This window comes from Odocoileus virginianus, chromosome 24 (genome assembly GCF_023699985.2).
Source record: "Odocoileus virginianus isolate 20LAN1187 ecotype Illinois chromosome 24, Ovbor_1.2, whole genome shotgun sequence".
In the NCBI taxonomy this organism is placed as follows: domain Eukaryota; kingdom Metazoa; phylum Chordata; class Mammalia; order Artiodactyla; family Cervidae; genus Odocoileus; species Odocoileus virginianus.
In genome coordinates, this window is record NC_069697.1 from 31564299 (window position 1) to 31586197 (window position 21899).

General features: G+C 41.0%; 1 protein-coding gene across 2 annotated transcripts in view; it reads left to right on the forward strand.

The window, feature by feature from the left end:
• The first annotated feature begins 2023 nt into the window (after nt 1–2023).
• Nucleotides 2024–21899, forward strand: part of SCAF11 (SR-related CTD associated factor 11) — an 87891-nt gene continuing 68015 nt past the window's right edge. For both annotated transcript variants that reach the window (XM_020873105.2, XM_020873106.2), the window contains exon 1: nt 2024–2114. The gene's annotated coding sequence lies outside the window, so the exon portion shown is untranslated. The remainder of the gene's footprint in view (nt 2115–21899) is intronic.

Below are 21899 nucleotides of genomic sequence, written 5' to 3' on the forward strand. Positions count from 1 at the left end.
ATGGCTCTGCAAGGCTGCTGTCCAGGAGTGCTGGTGTCGGGCTCTTCAGGACCCCCTGGACTATAGTTCACCAGGCTCCTCTGTCCATGGGATTGTCTAGGCAAGAATCCTGGAGTGGTTGCTATGCCCTCCTCCAGGGGATCTTCCCCACTCAGAGATCCAACCGTTGTCTCTCCTTGGTCTCCTGCATTGGCAGGCGGATTCTTTACCACTGTGCCAGATGGGAAGCCACCTGGGAAGCCCTCAGCGTGACTAGGGGAGTGCAAAGCCCATAGAAAGGAAGGAAGGAGGCAGACGACCCAAAAACGTGTGAAAAGTAAGACTGGATGTGATTGAGACCTGAGTGAGCCAAGTTGGAGGCCCAGGGACAAAGCTTCAGAGGGGAGTGCAAACACCCTCTGATAGAAGAAAGGGGAAGGACACCCAGAGCAGGAAGAGTAGTCAGAAGTGTGAAGATTTGTCCTGAAGATAAACTATGAAGTTAAAAGAGTCAGTGACTTTAAAAAGCAGTGTGAAAAGTATATCTGAGATAAAATAAGAGATTAGATGACCCTACTGAGAAAGAATCGATAATGGTACACAAGTTTCTTATCGAAGTCTCCGACGTATTCTTGAATGAATCATCACATGTCTCTATCTAACCACCAAATTACCTTGTTGGTTAGGAGAGACATTACTTGCGGACAAAGGTCTGGCTAGGGAAGGCTATGGTTTTTCCGGCAGTCATGTATGGGAGAGTTGGACTATAAAGAAAGCTGAGCACTGAAGAATTGATACTTTTGAACTGTGGTGTTGGAGAAGACTCTTGAGAGTCCCATGGACTGCAAGGAGATCAAATCAGTCCATCCTAAAAGAAATCAGTCCTGACTATTCATTGGAAGGACTGATGCTGAAGCTCCAATACTGATGCCACCTGATGCAAAGAACTGACTCACTGGAAAAGACCCTGATGCTGGGAAAGATTGAAGGCAGAAGAGAAGGGGAAGACAGAGGATGAGGTGGTTGGATGGCATCACCAACGCGATGGACATGAGTTTGAACAAGCTCCGGGAGCTGGTGATGACAGGGAAGCCTGGTATGCTGCAGTCTATGAGTTCCCAAAGAGTCGGACACAACTGAGCGACTGAACTGAACCACCACGTGCATCAGGATCACATTTAATTTTTTGTGGTGGGAATTCAGATACGGGGGACAAGCCTAGGCCTGATGAGTCACGTAGGATACCTCTCCAAAGCCTTTTAAAAATGCCACTGGGCGGGAAGAAAGAGGTGAGCTTACAAGTTGGGGCCACTTCAGTCTCCCCGCAGGATGTAGTTCAGGCGGATAACGCTGCAGGACAAAAACTCAATCCACCGCCAAACAACAAAATAGTGTTCAATATCATATAGGATAGTAAAGGTCACACAAAGGCCCTCACGTCCTGTTCTCCGACGGCCGTCTTAACTGTCTTCTGCAGCTTAGGGCGTACAGCCGGCAACGCAGGGCTGACTCCAGCGCGCCACGCAGGGCGCAGGCGCAGAACCCGCGGCGTGGGAGGAGAGCCGGGCTTTAAGGACGTTTCCCAGAAGCCCGCGCCGCCAGCTGGGGCCCTCCCTCCTGCTCGCAGGCCGCGTGACTTGACTCCGCCCGTCACGTTCTTCCGTCGCAAGCGGTGGATTGCCTGCGCCCCCCTGAGGTCTGGTTGAGCGCTGCAGTCGTGCACGCAGGGCCAGTGCGAGCGAGTAGGGAAAGCGCGGAGGGTCCCGCCGCCGCCGCCGCCGCCGGCGTCACCGTAGCGCGCCGACCTGTGGCGGCGCGGCTTAGCTGAGGAGAGTGGTGGGGGGGGAGGGGGAAGGGGACGCGCGGAGCGGGGCGGGAGGAGGCCAGACGGGGCGGGGGGAGGGGGAGCAGCGGTGGCGCAAGCCGCGCGGAGCAGCGCAGCCCGGGTCCGCTCCCTGCTCCATCGCCGCCACCTCCCGCGCCAGCCAGCAGAGCCGGCGCCTCAGCGGCCCCCGGAATACCTCAAAGCGGACGGAGTCCATGTTGGGGAACTTGGCGGCGGCGTGACGGGGACCTAGGAACCTGCAGTGGGGCTGCCGCCGCCGCCGGAACCAGCGCCTCGACCTCGGCCTGAGGTAAACATGGGCCGACCCCGGGGGTGGACGGGCGCAGGCAGCTGTCGCTGCGGGGTGGGGTGGACAGGCTGGCGGAGTGGGGGAGAGGGGGCCCGGAGCGATGGGAGGGCGGACAAAGTTTCGGAATCCCGCGCGGCCCAGGCGGCGTTCTGCGCTCGGAGGAAAGTTGGAGCCGCCTCTGGGGGCGGGGGAGGCTGAGGCGGGGAGGCCCCCCGGTTCCTCTCGCCACCCCCGCGAGGGCGGCCCCGTGTCGGCCGCCTCCGCCTCGCTGTAGGTACCCCGTCCCATTTCCTCCTTGTGGCCTACCCGCCGCCTCCGCCGGCGGCTCCCGTCCCCGCCCGGGGTCCTGGGGGAGTGGGTTGAGGCTAGGGTTCTCCGCTGCAGGGTCGCCACACGTCCTCCCCGGTCCCTGCGGCGGACTGTGTCCTGCTGGGCTTCCGGGCGCTCCCCGACCCCGGGTCTCTCTTGACTTGGGAGACTTTGCTTTTGTCAATAGCGTCCAAGCCCGTTTGTGAAACCAAACTTTACTGCGCGGTGACCTCTCGGAGTGCTCGACTAGGGAAGAGCCGGAGCTTCAGAGCATCCGTGTTACCCCATGCCCTGAATTTCAAACTCTTCTCCCACCTCCGATTTTTAAACCAGTTTCTCCGTCTGACGAGAGGTCCGGGAGATCTCAACTTGTCTCCATCAGTTGCTCCTGTTTAGATACTAGGAATTTTGAACCATTAAAGACATTTCTTAGAGATGTCTGGCCGTCTTGCTCTCCCCCCATTTTGAAAAATTGTTCTGAAAGTAAGCGCCTGATTTAAGAGTAGTTGAATAAAACATTCAGATACGAATATGGAGTTTTAAAATATTGTCAAAGTATTTCTGTACCCTGTTACACAGTGTCTACGAGTTGAGCGTTTTTCATTCATTTTGGGTTACATTTTAATATCTTTGTCATGCTGCTAGTGAACTAAGATATTTAGGCAGAACTGACCAAAAAGTTTTTAATATAATGCTTTGGCTAGTAGATGCCAATTTTCCCAATTTGGGAAATTCACTGAATATTGGAAAAAGCATGTTTAATAGATGCGGTTTTTCATTATAAAACAATAGTTGATTCGTGCATATGACTACTTACCTCAGCAGGATATTGAAGTACATTCTTAAATAACTGGTGGGTTTTGTGTTTTATTGGTATTCAAATTTTGGTATGTAATCAAGTCTTTTTCCACACTATTGTTTTCTCTTCCCTGTTTCTTTGGCAGTTGGCCTAATCATTTGACTTTTTTAGCTGTTTACTAAGGGCTGCAATAGTTTGTGGGACTTTTGTTTTTGTTGTTTTAACGAACTGGCAGAAGAAATGAAATTGTCTTTCGATTTCTTTTGTTTTACTGTTATGAAAGGTAATCTGAATTTACTTTGTATTTTGTTTATGCAATGTGAAGAATTTTTTAAAGATTAGCAATTCTTATTGTAACTGCATTTTTTTCCGCTGTAGTTTTTCTTGCTTGGTGCTTGCAAGTATTTTAATAATCAGTACATTTTACGTTGAGCTAGTGACCATTCTGCTTGAGAATTTGAGTACCTCTTAAGATTTTTGGCAGGGTAGGATTTGGATCTCTGCTTACTCAAGTGTACTTATGCTGTAAAGACATTTTCTTTACGTTGAGGGGGAAGAAAACTGGAAGGAAATGGAAAATTGTTCCTAAATATGCTACTTGAAACATAAGTCGTGGAAAAGTTTTTAAGGGGAATATTTTTGTGTGCTTTGAGGTGGTAGTAACAGGATTCATGGGTTAAGATTGAAACTGTTCAGGGGTCATTCAGCTTCCCCATAAATCCTTTGGGCCCTAACCAGTACTTCAGGCAATTTTCTTGAAAAGTTGTGCTGTTAATCAGAGATAGGATGTATCAGTGCTGTTAAATGAGTTGATTCATCATCAGTAGCATCTTTTAGTAATTAGTGTGGAATTATATTACTCATCTACCTAATACTTAACTTTTTTTTTAAAGTTTCATCAGTGAGACATAGCTGTAACTAACTAACGAGAATGGTAGGTACAAAAATAATGGAGAGTCAGCCCTAGAATAATTGTCATTGTTAAGTTCCTTTTAGTAAGCTCTGCCATCATTTACCATTGTCTTTAGTGATGTGAATTGACTCTTGACTTACCTTCCCCAGTGAAATAATCTTAATTATATCCGCTGTCTCAAAGAATGAGTTAATAGCTTTACATCAAATCTTGCACCTGAGTGATAACTGTTAGTAGTACTGAGTAGAACCTGGAGTTAAAATATCCTGTATCATTTTACTGTTGTTCCCAGTACTTATCTTTTCATTGTTATGGTCCTCACTTTCCTTTTTTTTTTTTTTTTTGGAAGTTGTGGCTTTGTAATTCCTAGTGCTTAAGCACATAAAAGTTCAACATAAAATGTAAAAACAACACTGTCATCTGTCACTTACAAAATAACGTTCTTGGGTGTTTCACGATGACTTTTGTTCACCTAGAGTCTTTAACACTCAGCAGCCAGAGTGATCCTGATAACATACGTTAGATCTTATCACTTCTCTTCTCAAATGGCTTTCCTTCTCAGTCATAGTTAAATACATAGCTCTTCCTATGATCTGCCAGGGTCTGAGACTTTGAGTCTCTTCCTCTCTGACGTCACTGTTTTTCTAGCCACACTTCTACTCTACTACTGAGATTTTCTTTGACTACTCTGTTAAAGCGTCAGGCCCTCCTCCTACATTTCTTAGCCCTTTTTAAGCCAGGTTTTTCTCCATAGCACTTAACACTTTCCAAGATGCTGTATAATTTACTAACTTTATTGTATTTTTCTCTTTAAAGCAGGTTTTGTAAGAATGAGGTTTGTCAGTTTGGATCACTGTTTTGTCCCTGAACACTGAACAATGTCTGATATATAGTGGGTACCTAACAAATATTAACATGCTTTCAGCTAAAAACATGAAAACGTTAAAAATAGTAATTGTGGTTTGAGACTATGCAAGTTTCATTCTTTTGCATAAACTGCTAGGCTACTTATATCCATGCATTAAGATCTATTCAGTTTAAGGGACAGTATGACAGAATGTGATCTTGCAAGTGATTTGTCAGAATATAGAAGAAACTAAGAATGCTTGGTAAGAGTGGAGTGGTATAACCTTCTTATTCTCTGAAATGTTGTCATTTAGAAGTCAGGTTAGTCTTTTTTGATAGTTCCAGAAAGCAGAACTAGGATTGTAGTGATGTTTATTGAAAGGAAGGAGAGATAGCAAGAATGGATATGGAGACATTAGTGAAGACTTCTGCAGTAGCAGTCCAGAGTAGATGAAGATAGCTTGAATTAGGATGAGAAATGTGGAGATGGACAAATGAGTGATCATAAGGCCATGCTCAGTGGATTGAAGGTGAAGGAGAGAGAAATTTCAAAGATGACTCCTGAGTTAAATGGATGAGTTGGTGGTGGTACCAAAAAAAAGACCAGGGTTCTTCTGATTCTGATTAGTGGGTTTGAGATTTGGAGCTTTCACATGGATATTTTTGTAGGCAATTAGATACTTGGTTCTAAAGTTCAAAGGAGAGGTATGGGCTGGAAGTAGATAATTGGAGTCACTTATATAGGTAGTTGAAACTATAGATGAAATTGTTTAGGGAAAGGACTATAACTTGGAAAAAAGAGCTGCTAAAATGAAATCACAGTAGTCTCTAACATTAAAATAAAGAGTTGTTTGTTAGAGGAATGTGAGCTCCCAAAGAATCTGTGAAGGACAGAGAAATAGGAGTTGAGGGTGTTACAGAAACCAAAGGAAGAGAGTATTTCAAGGGGAGAGAAGTCAGTAGGGTCAAGTGATGATGAGAGTTGAGTAAAGTGAGAACTAACAGATTTTTTGGGGGGAAATTGTTTGGCAGCCCAGTGGTTACGACTCGTCACTGTCACTGCCCAGGGCCCAGGTTCAATCCCTGGTCAAGAAACTAAAATCCCACAAGCTGCATGGCAAGGCCAAAAAAAAAAGAAAAAAGATTTTATTTTTGCATTTAACAACATGGAGTTCATTAGCCTTTTGAACAAGCAGGATAGTTAAGTTTATTTTCAAACTGATGCTCCTGAAATTGCTTAACTAGATCTAAAAATACTGAGATCAAAGGTTAAGAAATCATCCAGTCACATTATAGAAGAGATTTCAGTTCAGTTCAGTCGCTCAGTTGTGTCTGACTCTTTGTGACCCCATGGACTGCAGCAGCACACCAGGCTTCCCTGTCCATCACCAACTCCCAAAGCTTGCTCAAACTCCTGTCCATTGAGTCAGTGATGCCATCCAACCATCTCATCCTCTGCCGTCCCCTTCTCCTCCCACCTTCAGTCTTTCCCAGCATCAGGGTCTTTTCAGATGAATCAGCTCTTCACATCAGGTGGCCAAAATATTAGAGTTTTCAGCTTCATTATCAGTCCTTCCAGTGAATATTCAGGACTGATTTCCTTTAGGATAGACTGGTTGGATCTTCTTGTAGTCTAAGGGACTCTTAAGAGTCTTCTCCAACACCACAGTTCAGAAGCATCAGTTCTTCAGCACTCAGCTTTCTGAGTCCAACTCTCACATCCATACATGACTACTGGAAAAACCATAGCTTTGACTAGACGGACCTTTGTTGGCAAGGTAATGTTTCTGCTTTTCCATATACTTTCTAGGTTGGTCATAACTTTTCTTTAAAGGAACAAGCATCTTTTAATTTCATGGCTGCAGTCTCCATCTGCAGTGATTTTGGATCCCCCCCCGAAATAAAGTCTATCACTGTTTCCATTGTTTCCCTATCTATTTGCCGTGAAGTGGTAGGCCCGGATGCCATGATCTTAGTTTTCTGAATGTTGAGCTTTAAGCCAACTTTTTCACTCTTCTCTTTCACTTTCATCAAGAGGCTCTTTAGTTCTTCACTTTCTGCCATAAGGGTGGTGTCATCTGCATATCTGAGGTTATTGATATTTCTCCCGACAATCCTGATTCCAGCCTGTGCTTCATGCAGCCCGGCGTTTCTCGTGATGTACTCTGCATATAAGTTAAATAAGCAGGGTGACAGTATACAAACTTGACGTACTCCTTTCCCAATTTGGAATCAGTCTGTTGTTCCATTGTTCAGTTATAACTGTTGCTTCCTGACCTGCATACAGGTTTCTCAAGAGGCAGGTCAGGCTGTCTGGAATCCCATCTCTTTCAGAATTTTCCACAGTTTATTGTGATCCACACAGTCAAAGGCTTTGGCATAGTCAGTAAAGCAGAAGGATATGTTTTTCTGGAACTCTCTTGCTTTTTCAATGATCCAACAGATGTTGGCAATTTGATCTCTGGTTCCTCTGCCTTTTCTAAATCCAACTTGAACATCTGGAAGTTCATGGTTCACATACTGTTGAAGCCTGGCTTGGAGAATTTTGAGCATTACCTTGCTAGCTTGTGAGATGAGTGCAATTGTGCGGTAGTTTGAGCATTCTTTGGCATTGCCTTTCTTTGGGATTGGAATGAAAACTGACCTTTTCCTTCCTGGGGCCACTGTTGAGTTTTCCAAATTTGCTGGCATATTGAGTGCAGCACTTTCACCACATCATCTTTTAGGATTTGAAATAGCTCAACTAAAATTCCATCACCTCCACTCGCTTTGTTTGTAGTGATGCTTCCTAAGGCTCACTAGACTTTGCACTCCAGGATGTCTGGTTCTAGGTGAGTGATCACACCATTGTGGTTATCTGGGTCATGAAGATCTTTTTTGTATAGTTCTTTGTATTCTTGCCACCTCTTCTAATATCTTCTGCTTCTGTTAGGTCCATACCACTTCTGTCCTTTATTGAGCCTATCTTTGCCTGAAATTTTCCCTTGGTATCTCCAGTTTTCTTGAAGAGATCTCTAGTCTTTCCCATTCTGTTGTTTTCCTCTATTTCTGTGCTTTGATCACTGAGGAAGGCTTTCTTTTCTCTCCTTGCTGTTCTTTGAACTCTGCATTCAAATAAGTATATCGTTTCTTTTCTCCTTTGCGTTTAGCTTCGCTTCTTTTCACAGCTATTTGTAAGGGCTCCTCAGACAACCATTTTGTCTTTTTGCATTTTTCTTCTTGGAATGGTCTTGATCACTGACTCCTGTACAATGTCATGAACCTCTGCCCGTAGTTCTTCTATCAGATCTAATCCCTTGAATCTATTTTTCATTTCCATTGTATAATTGTAAGGGATTTGATTTAGATCATACCTGAATGGTCTAGTGGTTTTCCCTACTTTCTTCGATTTAAGTCTGAATTTGGCAATAAGGGATTAATGATCTGAGCCACAGTCAGCTCCTGGTCTTGTTTTTGCTGACTGCATAGAGCTTCTTCATCTTTGGCTGCAAAGAATATAATCAGTTTGATTTCTGTATTGACCATCTGGTGTCATCCATGTGTAGAGTTGTCTCTTGTGTTGTTGGAAGAGGCTCCTTGCTATGACCAGTGAGTTCTCCTGCCAAAACTCTGCTAGACTTTGCCCTGCTTCATTCTGTACTCCAAGGCCAAATTTTCCTGTTACTCCAAGTATTTCTTCTCTTCCTACTTTTGCATTCCATTCCCTTATAATAAAAAGAACATCTTTTTTGGGTGTTAGTTCTAGAAGATCTTGTAGGTCTTTATAGAACTGTTCAGCTTCTTCAGCATTACTGGTCGGAGCATAGAGTTGGATTACTGTGATAGTTAATGGTTTGCCTTGGAAACGAACAGAGATCATTCTGTCGTTTTTGAGATTGCATCCAAGTACTGCATTTCGGACTTTTGTTGATTATGATGCCTACTTCATTTATTTTAAGGGATTCTTGCCCACAGTTATTGTTTATCATATTTACTGTGTGCCAACTACTGTGTTCTAGACATTTTGCATTAATTTTCATTTGATGTTTTCAGCAGCCTTGCAGTGCTGGGTGCATTAGTCTGTTTTACAGAAAGGAGTCTGAGGTCTGGAGAAGTCAGATGACTTGTTAAGTGTCAGAGCAGTTGCTAAGAATCAATGCTCATGTCTGTCTGACTCTTTGGCCTTTAGTTAGTTATTACATCAGTTGACTTCCCAAACTGTGCATCAGTGTTTCTAGTAGTAGACCTTTTTGTGATGATGAAAGTGTTCTGCATCTCTGCTCCCCTATGCAGTAGCTGATAGTAACTGAAGTAGTAGTGACTGTGGAACATTTGAAATGTGGCCAGTGCAATTGGGAAACAGAACAGTAGTACCGTATTGGACAGTGCAGATATAGATCAAAAGAATCCCATAAATAATAGTCGTTTCCTATATAATAATAAGAAATGGAAACACATATTCTTTATTTAAAAGGAGTACTGTTTTGCTTATATTCTAGCTCTAGATGCTTTAAGGGAATATTATGGGTAATCATTTTTTTTTTTTTAAGTCTCAAACTTTCACAAAAGTTCCAAGTTAGTGCAAAAAACTGAGTAAGTTGTTGATTGCAGTCTCATCGCCCCAATCAAGGACAGGGACTTTCTATTACAGAAACAATATTAAGCTTAGGAAATTAATATTGGTATATTACTACCATCTACTCAAACGTCGTCCAAGTTTTGCCAGTTTTCATAGTGATTTCCTCTGTAACAAAATAATTCGGTTCAGAATTCTCTGTTGCATTTATTTAATTATAATGTTTTCTTACATTGCTTCAGCCTAGAGCAATTTCTCAGTCTTTGATTGATTTTCATGGCCCTGACACTTAAAATATTACAGGTTAGCTTTGTTGTAAAATGTCCCTCAATTTGGCTTTACCTGATGCATTTTTGATAGGATTACCACAGTGATGATACTGTGTTCATGTTACATCCTGTCAAATGGCATAGTTATGTTTGTCCCCTTACTGATGATGGGCATTTTGATCACTTAATTAAGGTGAAGTTTCCCAAGCCTCTTTACTGAAAAGTTTCCCTCCCTTTTAGTAATTAATAAGTACTTTGTGGGAAAGTATTTTGAGACTATGTTAAGCTCGATCTTTATCAAACTTGCTGTTTGTTGATTCTCAAATTGTCCGAGCTTTGACTAGTGAAAGTCACTTCAAGCTAGTTTCTGTGTTCTTCTGACTTGCTTTGAGCACTCCTTACTTTTTGACACAAGAAAATGTTCCAGGCTCACCTTAAACTTTCCTTGCCACAGCCCTGGAATCAACCATTTCTCCAAGGTGTGGTTTCTTTTAGTGGAGAAAGATATTCAGAAACCAAGATTTTGTTGCTGTATTTATGTCTCCATCTATATATAAAAAACTGAATTGGTGCCAGTATTTCCAATAAACAGTGTTTTGTTTTTTCCAGTTTTCTCCTTCTCAAAGTTTATAACTCCCTTTTCTTAAAAGGAATTAGTTACCTTCCATTATCCTTAGTTGTTTACTTGTAGGCTCAATCCCAGCTACATAGTCAGTTTCCCACTGCCATTGCTGCTCCCTCCCCTGTCTTACATAACATCTTCACTCTTCTAGGTCTCTGACACCTTGTGCCAGGATGAATTCCTCATTCCAGGCTTCTCTCCTACCTCATGCAGAACATCTTGCCATTCTGCTTGAGTCCTAGTACCTCACTCTGGGCTGTCTCACCATCCCTTGTATGTACACTTTGCCCACAGATTTGGGTTCTGACACGTCCAGGTAGAATTGCAGCATACTGACATGTTCTTTTAAAGATGATACTTACTTGTTTTTACAAAAGATTATTGTACCAACAATTTTAGTGAAAATAGAGAAATTTGTTATCAAGTTTTAATATAAACCCTCCTGAGAGTCTCACATCTCTTAGTGATAAGACTAATCTTTCTCCTTATTTCTTTACCCTAGAGTTCTCAGATGTATTTTAAAAAATTATTTATTAATTTCTGGCTGTGCTGGGTCTTAGTTGCAGCGAGCTGGGACTGCTGTTTAGCTGCGTTGTGTGGGGTTTTCGTTGTGGTGGCTTCTCTTGGGGAGCACGGGCTCTAGGCGCTTAGGCGTGAGTAGTTGCGGTTTGTGGGCTTTGCTGTTGTAGTGCACAGGCTTAGTTTCTCTGTGGCACCTGGAATCTTCCCAGATCAGTGAGCCAGCCTGTGTCTGCTGCATTGACAGATTCTTCACCACTGAGCCACCAGGGAAACCCCTCAGATGTACTTTTAAGGGAGTTTTTTTTTTTTCCCCCTGTAATTTTAATGGTAAGGTTAAAGATCAGTTTTCTGTTTATATAGGTTTTGGAGTCAATCATACCTGGCCCTGAATACTGATTGTCCCATATACTGATTGTCACTTCTCGTAGGTGACATTATCAGTGGTGGCGCTAGTTGTAAAGAATCTGCCTGCCCGCGCAGGAGACGCAAGAGACACCAGTTGGATCCCTGGGTCAGGAAGATTCCCTGGAGTAGGAAATGGCACCCCACTCCAGTATCTTGCCTGGAAGATTCCATGGGCAGAGGAACCTGGTAGACTACAGTTCATGGGGCCATAGAGAGTCGGACACAACTGACCTAGTGAGCACACAGTTTCCTCACCTATTTTAAGCAACGTTTACCTGAGTCCGGTGGTAATGGCAGCTAACTCCATCTCTGTCTTTCATAACTTTAAGTTAGCTCTGTTTAGTGAATGATTTTAAAGCCTTTTAAGCAGTGTTGTAATATTGAATCTTGGTGGTGTTTTAATTTTTTTAATGTACTGTGGCTTGGTGTTTTGAGGGTTAAATGTGTAGAAGTGTGCCAGAGTATTTAGTTCATTTCCTGATACAAAGTAATCATTCTTTCTGTCTGTAATTCTGTGCTCCAGGTTTGTTGTTATCTATGTATCTGTTAGGTCTGGGGATGAAACAGCCTTTGCTTTAAATAATTATATATATTTTAAAGGACTTCATAGGAGAAAAAAATAATCTCATATATTCCTAAATATTTGCTATTGTTGTTGTTCTTTGTTAATGAAATTTCACTTTTGTTTCTTGTGTCATATCTCTTCAGCCTGAAGCACTTCTTTTGAGTAGCCCTTTTGGTGATAAATTCTCTTTGTTTCTCTTAACTGAAATGTCTTTTCCATTTTTATTTCTTTGCTCTTTCTTTTGAATTAGTCCTATTTGATGCACACTGAACTTTGTGAATTTTTAGATTTGTGCCTTTCACCAAGTTAAAGAGGTTTTTTTGAACATTGTTTCTTCAAATATATTTTTCTATACTAATCTTTTTCCTTTTTCTGGGCATGAATAGAACTTTGGATATTGTCCGTAGGAGCCTGAGACTGTTCATTTTCTTTCAGTCTTCTATTTCTCTGTTCTTCATATCAGATCATTTCTATTACTGTATCTTCACATTTACTGACTCATTCTTTGCATTTTCATCCTGTTTTTAAGATCTTATTTCAGACATTGTGTTTTCAGTTCTAAAATTTTCATTTGTTTCTTTCTTTTTTAAAAAACATAGTTACTGTTTGTCTGCTGAGAACCTCTGTCTTCCTATTCATTTCAGCAATGTTACTTTTTTCTCCATGGAACATAACTTATGTATATATTTAATTTAAGATCATACCTGAAAAATGCGCTGAATAAATATTACCTTGTTGTTTTTCAGTTCAGTTGCTCAGTCGTGTCCGACTCTTTGCAACCCTATGGACTGCAGCACGCCAGGTTTCCATGTCCATCACCAACTTCCTGAGCTTGCTCAAACTCATGTCCATCGAGCCAATGATGCCATCCAACCATCTCATCCTCTATTGTCCCCTTTTCCTCCTGCCTTCAATTTTTCCCAGCATCAGGGTATTTCCAGTGAGTTGGTTCTTTGTATCTGGTAGCCAAACTATTGGAGCATTAGCTTCACCATCAGTCCTTCCCGTTAATATTCAGGACTGATTTCCTTTAGGATTGACTGGTTTGATCTCCTTGCAATCCAAGGGACTCTCAAGAGTCTTTTCCAGCACCACAGTTTAAAAGCATCAGTTCTTCGGCACTCAACTTTCTTTATGGTCCAACTCTCACGTCCATACATGACTACTGGAAAAATCATAGTTTTGACTAGATGGACCCTTGTTGGTAAAGTAATGACTCTGCTTTTTAATACACTGTCTAGGTTGGTCATAGCTTTTCTTAGAAGAAGCAAGCATCTTTTAATTTCATGGCTGCAGTCCCCATCTGCAGTGATTTTGGCAACCAAGAAAATAAAGTCTCTCACTGTTTCCATTGTTTCTCCATCTATTTACCATGAAGTGATAGGACCTGATGTTGTGATCTTAGTCTTTTGAATGTTGAGTTTTAAGTCAGCTTTTTCACTCTCCTCTTTCACTTTCATCAAGAGGCTCTTTAGTTCTCCGCTTTCTGCCATAAGGGTGTCATTTGCGTATCTGAGGTTATTGATATTTCTCCCTGCAGTCTTGATTCCCACTTGTAATTAATCCCACCTGGCATTTCTCATGATGTACTCTGCATATAAGTTAAACAAGGTGACAAGATGCAGCCTTGACCTGCTCCTTTCCTGATTTGGAACCAGTCCGTTGTTCCATGTCTGGTTCTAACTTGCTTCTTGATCTGCGTAGAGATTTCTAGGAGTCAGGTAACATGGTCTGGTATTCCTATCTCTTTAAGAATTTTCCACAGTTTGTTGTGATCCACAAAGTCAGTGGCTTTGGCATAGTCAATAAAGCAGAAGTACATGTTTTTCTGGAATTCTCTTTTTGTATGATCCAGCGGATGCTGGCAGTTTGATCTCTGGTTTCTCTGCCTTTTCTAAATCCAGCTTGAACATCTGGAAGTTCTTGATTCATGTACTGTTGAAACCTAGCTTGGAGAATTTTGAGCATTACTTTGCCTAGTGTGTGAGATGAGTGCAATCGTGCGGTAGTTTGAGTGTTCTTCAGCATTGCCTTTCTTAGGGATTGGAATGAAAACTGACCTTTCCAGTCCTGTGGCCACTGCTGAATTTTCCAAATTTGTTGACATATTGAATGCAGCACTTTAACAGCATCATCTTTTAGGATTTGAAATAGCTCAACTGGAATTCTATCACCTCCACCAGCTTTGTTTGTAGTGATGCTTCCAAAAGCTCCCTTGACTTCGCACTCCAGGATGTCTGGCTCTAGGTGAGTAATCACACCATCGTGGTTATCTGGGTCGTGAAGATCTGTATTATATAGTTCCTTGTGTATTTTTGCCACCTCTTCTTAATGTCTTCTGCTTCTATTAGGTTCTATTTCTGTCCTTTGTTGTGCCCATCTTGCCTGAAATGTTCCCTTGATATCTCTAATTTTCTTGAAGAGTTCTGTAGTCTTTCTCATTCTGTTGTTTCCCTCAATTTCTTTGCACTGATCACTTAAGAAGGCTTTCTTATCTCTCCTTGTTATTCTTTGGAACTCTGCATTCAGATGGGTATATCTGTCCTTTTCTCATTTGCCTTTCACTTCTCTTCTTTTCTCAGCTCTTTTTAAGGCCTCATACAACCATTTTGCCTTTTTGCATTTTTCTTCTTGGGGATGGTTTTGATCACCGCCTCCTGTACAGCTTTATGAACCTCCATCCATAGTACTTCAGGGATTCTGTCTATCAGATCTAATCCCTTGAATCTATTTGTCATTTGCACTGTATAATCATAAAGGATTTGATTTAGGTCATAACTGAATGGTCTAGTGGTTTTCCCTATTTTCTTCAATTTAAGTCTGAACTTTGCAATAAGGAGTTCATGCTCTGAACCACTGTCAGCTCCTGGTCTTGTTTTTTGCTGACTGTATTGAGCTTCTCCATCTTTGGCTGTAAATAATATAATCCATTTGATTTATTTATTAACCATCTGGTGTTGTCCATGTGTAAAGTCATCTTTTATGTTGTTGGAAGGGGCTGTTGGCTCTGACCAGTGCGTTGTCTTGGCAAAACGCTGTTAGCCTTTCCCTGCTTCATTTTGTACTCCCAGGTAAACTTGCCTGTTACTCCAGGTATCTTTTGACTTCCCACGTTTGCATTCCAGTCCCATATCCTGAAAAGGACATCTTTTTTGGGTGTTAGTTCTAGAAGGTCTTATAGGTCTTCATAGAACCATTGAACTTTAGCTTTTTTGGCATTAGCGGTTGGGGCGTAGACTTGGATTACTGTGATACTGAATGGTTTGCCTTGGAAATGAACAAAGATCCTTCTGTCATTTTAGAGATTGCATCCAAGTACTGCATTTTGGACTCTTGTTGACTGTGAGGGCTATTTCATTTCTTCGTAGGGATTCTTGCCCACAGAAGTAGATATAATGGTCATCTGAACTAAATTTGCCCATTCAGGTCCATTTTAGCTCCCTGATGCCTAAAATGTCGATGTTCACGCTTGCCATCTCCTGTTTGACCGCTTCCAATTTACCTTGATTCATGGACCTAACATTCCAGGTTCCTGTGCAGTATTGTTTACAGCATCTGACTTTGCTGCCATCAGCAGTCACATTCATAACGCGGCATCATTTTCGCTTTGGCTCAGTCTCTTCGTTCTTTCTGGAGCTATTTCTGCACTCTTCTCCAGAAGCATATTGGGCACCTACTGACTTGGGGGGTTCATCCTTCAGTGTCCTATGTTTTTGCCTTTTCATACTGTTCATGGGGTTCTCAAGGCAAGGATACCGAAGTAGTTTGCCATTCTCTTTTCCAGTGGACCACATTTTGTCAGAACTGTCCACCATGACCCGTCCGTCTTGGGTAGCCCTACACAGCATGGCTCATAGTTTCATCGAGTTAAACAAGGCTGTGAGTTCGTTGAGTTAGACTGGGTTGTTATACATATTTATAATTCATCATTCAGAGGTGTTTGTTAGGTACTTATTTTAAGGTGTGGTGCATGGTGCTGGATCCTGGGTATCTTGCAAATAACACAGATAACAGCTTAATAGTTTTGTAGTCATTTGAGTCATTAAATGTGTTAGTGCTCATTGCTTGAATATTTTTAATATCTAGTGACTTGGATTGATCCTTATTTTGTGGCGAAGGGCTAGTGAATTCCAATCCTACTACTTAACCACTGACTTTGTGACATTGGACAAGTTACTTATTTTCACTGTATGTAAAATGGAGATATCTTCTTCACAAACTACTGTAAGAGTTAAATAACTTATGACATATCAGAAAGTAATGGCTAGAAGCAGTGTGAAAAGCAGAGTCAAGTCTAGTTCTTGGGGCATTTGAAGCATTTGTAATTAGATTACACTGCAGAGAGAATCCCAGGATCTGCCATGCCTGATGCCAGCGTGGAGGAGTGTGTGGTGTTTTTTTTTTTTTTTAAGTAAATTTTCGTAGTATGTAGTAATGTATTTCTAAGTTAGAATAGTACTTTATCATAGGAGTAGTATTGTGAAATGCTGCTTTAAATTACGTGTGAAAAAAATGATCTAAGAACACATTGATCATGCACTTACTGTAACAGAATAAAATTTTGTTTATCTCTGAGATAGCTACTTAGGCTGAATTTAAGAAAGTCAGATAATAGGCATAGCTAGAATAGAGAGAGAGTGGATGTCCTTTGTACTACACAAAGCAGTTTCCCCCACCCCCTTCCATCCATATTAGTTTTACTATAGCAATTTATACCAACTTGGAAGGGATTAGTCAAATAAAGTGACATTCCTTGAGGAACTGGTCAAGGAATGACATTTAGTGTCTGTGCAAAAAGAGACTTAATTTATAAAGTTGAAATTCTGTAATGTAAGTTTTTAAAGTCTTGTTTAAACAGAACAGAGCAATATTTCAGGAGCAGTGTTTTGAACTTTGTCCTCCTCCCTCCCTCCCCCACTGCTATAGATGAAACCCATTTCCATTCCTCTCTAACAAGCATTTGTGCATGGTATTTTATTGTCAGTGTTTCCTTTAATTCTTAGGATTTGTTTATTTGCAAATGTTTCCTGTGCTTTACATAATTTTCCCATCTTTTTTGAGAAATAGGTAGATTGGGGTTATCATTTTAATTCAGGAGTCTCTCTAAGATAGATTAAAGGTTAAATTAAAGAAATAGTTTAGTTTTCTTATTTGGGGTTAGAAGAAAAGTATAAAAAGATAGTAGTTCTTTCTCTATTTCCATGCTCCCTCTCAGGATTTCCTTTCCTCTTGGTCATTCTGCTTACCAAATATAAGGGTACATTGCTACTGATCCCAAGAGCTCCTGTAGTCCTCCTGAGAGGTTTGTTGTGAGTTGTCTCTAAAACCTCATTATTCTCTCTCTCTTTTTTTTTTTTTGGTCTCTAATAGGCATAAGGTTTAATCTTCTAAATGTAATCTCTACTTTTCCAGACTCACACCTTCAGTGGAACAGTAATAAATGTTGAGGAGTGGCTAACGGAAAGAAACAAAAAATCTAAGAGCTTTTGGTTTGCGTTTATCATTTAAATTAGTGCTTTAATAAATATATTTGAGAAAATAGAGGTGAGACTCTCAAGGACAAATAAAGATTACATAATTACTTCCTCCTTCTATGCCTTCCTTCATATCTTAGGCAAGGCTGGGATTTATTAAAGAAGAATTGCATAAGTATGTATTTAATAGAACATAAAACATCCTGCTGTTCTAGACTTGTTTCTCATTTGAAGATATAGTGGAAACCTGTCATACATTACAGTATCTTTATCAAACTCTTTGTGGTTAAACTATCCAGGTATGTAGAAGGCACTCTTTTTTTTTTTTTTTTAGATAAAATACTGCATTGTAGGAATATTCATCTCATAGAGTGAACAAGTATCACATAAGAGTAACCCAGCTGAGAGCCAGCTATAGTGCTTGTCTTCCTGCATACAATGAAAAGTCTGCTACTGCTGCTGCTGCTGCTAAGTCGCTTCAGTCGTGTCTGACTCTCTGCGACCCCATAGACAGCAGCCCACCAGGCTCCCCCGTCCCTGGGATTCTCCAGGCAAGAACAGTGGAGTGGGTTGCCATTTCCTTCTCCGAAAAGTCTGCTAGCTCTATACAATCACTAAGGCCTTAGAATGAATCTCTTTTTATAGTTCTGTTTTAGGATTTAGAGGGATTGCAAAGTTGGGTCTGTTGATTTTAATCTCTCTCTTCCAAAGCAATAGATATGTGCTCTCTGTGAGACCTTTCAGTGCTATAGAAGTGCAGGAACCCTACCTCCTCTCAAACCCAAATGTGGCTATGTAATTTGGGTGATCACTGTGTTGGTGATAAAAACTGAGAGTATGAGTGAAGTTTTCAGTGAAAAAAGTACCTTTGTTGAAAAAAATTGATTCATATTCTAGCCCATAATTGCTCTCCATATTAGTCTTTACCTTTGAAAACATTTTGACATTTATTAACATATAGTAAAACGGACCTTTTTGTGGTATGTAGTTCTGTGAATTTTAATACATGTGTAGGTTTTTTATTACTACCACCAGTCTCAAGATTCAGAATGGTTCCATCACCCCAGAAAACTCCCTTGTGCTGTGTTTGTAGTCTAACCTTCTCCTAACCCAGGCAGCCACTAATAATGGTTCTTCAGTACTACATTTTGCTGTTTTGATAATGTCATATAAATGCAATTATGTAGTATGTAACCTTTTGAGGCTGGCTTCTTTAACTCAGTTTATTATCTTTAAGATTCGTCTGAGTTGTTGAGTGAAACACCAGTTCATTGGTTTTTGTGGCTGAGTAGTATTCCACTGTGTAAATGTATGTATTATAGATTATTTTGGGGAAATTTAGTATGTCCATTGTTCTTTTCTTGTACTGTCTTTGCCTGATTTTGGTATCAGGGTAACGCTGGACTTATGAAATGAATTGGGAAGTAGATTGTGTTATGTCTTGAAATGCTTAGTAGAACTCACAAGGGAAATTGGCTGGGCCTGAAGGTTTCTTTTTCGAAAGACTTTTAGCTACAAATTTAGTTTCTTTAAATAGTACTAGGTCTATTCAGCGCTCTTCTAAATTTGTCTTCCCAGAAGTTTCATTTTTATTGACAGTTTCAAAGAATGAGCTTTTGGTTTTATTGATTTTTTTTCTCTCCTGGTTCTCTGTTTTCAATTTCATTGATTCCATATTTGTTCTTTAAGGATAATTTCACAGTTGGAAGATTCTAGATTTTTAAAATTCTTTTCCACTTTAAGAATGTTGTTTTACTTCTGGCCTATGTTGTTTCTGAAAGAAATCAGTTACTCAAATCATTAACCTACTTTCCCCTCATAAATAATGCATTATTATTTCAGTCAACTTGTTAAATTTTTCCTTTGTAATTTTCAACAGTTTGACTGTGATTTGTCCAGTAATGAATTTCATTGGAATTATGTTGTGTGATGTTTGTGAGCTCCTTGAATATAGAGGTTTATGTCTTGCAACAAATTGGGGAGTTTCCAGCAATTATTTCTTTTTCTTATTCTCCTTTCCTTTCCTGTCCTTTCTTTATCCTCTTGCCATCCCAAACTTATTTTCCTCACTTTCTTAAGTTCTTACTGTGAACTATTGTACTATTCCACAGGTTCTGTTACTGAGTCCAAGCTCACCTTGCTCACTGTTTGAGAAGCCGGTGAATCAGAGGGACAAAGTGTTGAGGCAAAGAATACAACTTTACTTGAAAAGAGATGGCTAACAGAGAAGGTGACAGACTAATGCCTCAAAATAACCATCTTGTCAAAGTCTGGATGCCAGGTTCCTTTATGGATCTGAGATGGGGGGAGGTGTGGAAACAAAGTAAAAAGACCATTTAATTCTTCTAAATATCTCCTAGAATGGCAGGCCTTACACAAGGGAATGTGTTAGTTTTTTATAGTTATTCACAGGTGGACAGGGTCAGATTATTCCCCTGTGAGCTAAACAAAGGCATTTTAATCTAAGGGTCAGGAAGAGGGGGCAGAGTTTGCTGAGGCATGCCATTGAAAGTGAAAGTGGCTAATCATGTCCAACTCTTTGTGAACCCATGGACTATACAGTCCATGGAATTCTGTGGGCCAGAATACTAGAGTGGGTAGCCTTTCCCAGCATTTCACTTATATGCAGAGTACATCATGCAGAATGCTGGACTGGATGAAGCACAAGCTGGATTCAAGATTGCTGGGAGAAATATCGATAACCTCAGATAAATAGATGACACCACCCTTATGGCAGAAAGTGAAGAACTAAAGAACCTCTTGATGAAAGATAAAGAGGAGAATGAAAAAGTTGGCATAAAACTCAACTTTCAGAAAGCTAAGATCATGGAATTCAGTCCCATCACTTCATGGCAAATAGATGGGGAAACAGTGAGAGACTAGTTTTTTGGGCTCCAAAATCACTGCAGTTGATAACTGAAGCCATGAAATTAAAAGATGCTTTCTCCTTCGAAGAAAAGCTGTGACCAACCTATACAGCATATTAAAACGCAGAGACATTACTTTGCGACAAAGGTCCATCTAGTCAAAGCTGTGGTTTTTCCAGTAGCCGTGTATGGATGTGAGAGTTGGACTATAAAGCTGAGCACCAAAGAATTGATGCTTTTGAACTGTGGTGTTGGAGAAGACTCTTGAGAGTCCCTTGGACTGCGAGGAGATCAAACCAGTCAATCTTAAAGGAAATCAGTCCTGAATATTCATTGGAAGAACTGAAAATGAAGCCGAACTCCACTACTTTGGCCACCTGATGCGAAGAACTGACTAGTTGGAAAAGACCCTGATGCTGGGAAAGATTGAAGGCAGGAAGAGAAGGGGAAGACAGAGGATGAGGTGGTTGGATGGCATCACCAACGCGATGGACATGAGTTTGAACAAGCTCTGGGAGCTGGTGATGACAGGGAAGCCTGGTATGTTGCAGTCTATGAGTTCCCAAAGAGTCGGACACAGCTGAGCGACTGAACTGAACCACCACGTGCATCAGGATCACATTTAATTTTTTGTGGTGGGAATTTAGATATGGGGGACAAGCCTAGGCCTGATGAGTCACGTAGGATACCTCTCCAAAGCCTTGTATAATCTCTAGAATATCTATGCCATTTATCATATAACTTAAAATTTATTATTTGACAACACCTTCCTTACGGTTTAACATACCAAGTGAACCTAATTAGTTTAACATCTCTCCTTGGGGTGCTTCTGGGACCTTTGAAGCACTCCACAGCTAGCAAAAGGTAAAAGAAACTGTATTATAATTTGATTTGGGAAGTCTTGTCAAAGGAACACCCCACCCCAAGAATACATTTCAAAATACAACAGGACCATGGGTCATGGTGAAACTTAGCCGAAGGGCCGATAAAAGACTTCAAAGGCAAACACGGAGAGTACTTCAAGAATTTTCCAGTTTGTTGTGATCCACACAAAGGCTTAAGTGTAGTCAGTGAAACAGAAGTAGATGTTTTTCTGGAATCACAACAAACTGTGGAAAATTCTGAAAGCGATGAGAATACCTGCCTTCTAAGAAGCCTGTATGCAGGGCAAGAAGAAACAGAACCAGACAAGGAAAAATGGACTGGTTTCAAATTGGGAAAGGAGTACATCAAGGCTATATATTGTCATCTTGTTTATTTATATGCATAGTGCATCATGCGAAATGCTGGACTGGATGAAGCACAAACAGGAATCAAGACTACAGGGAGAAATATCAACAACCTCAGATATGCAGATGACACCACCCTTATGTCAGAAAGTGAAGAAGGACTAAAGAGCCAATATCCAGGGGATATTCCTAACCCAGGGATCAAATCCACATCTCCTGTAAAGGTAGATGGATTCTTCATCACCTAGCCACTTGAGAAGCCCCATACTCTGGTATGGGCTAATGTAAAGGATCAAAAGTTTTGATTATGGATATCAGAATCTATTCTAGCAAGATTAAGCAAGAGGGATTTATTAGATGTTAACAGATAGTTTATAAAGACTCTGAGAGGGCCAGAAAACTAGATGTGG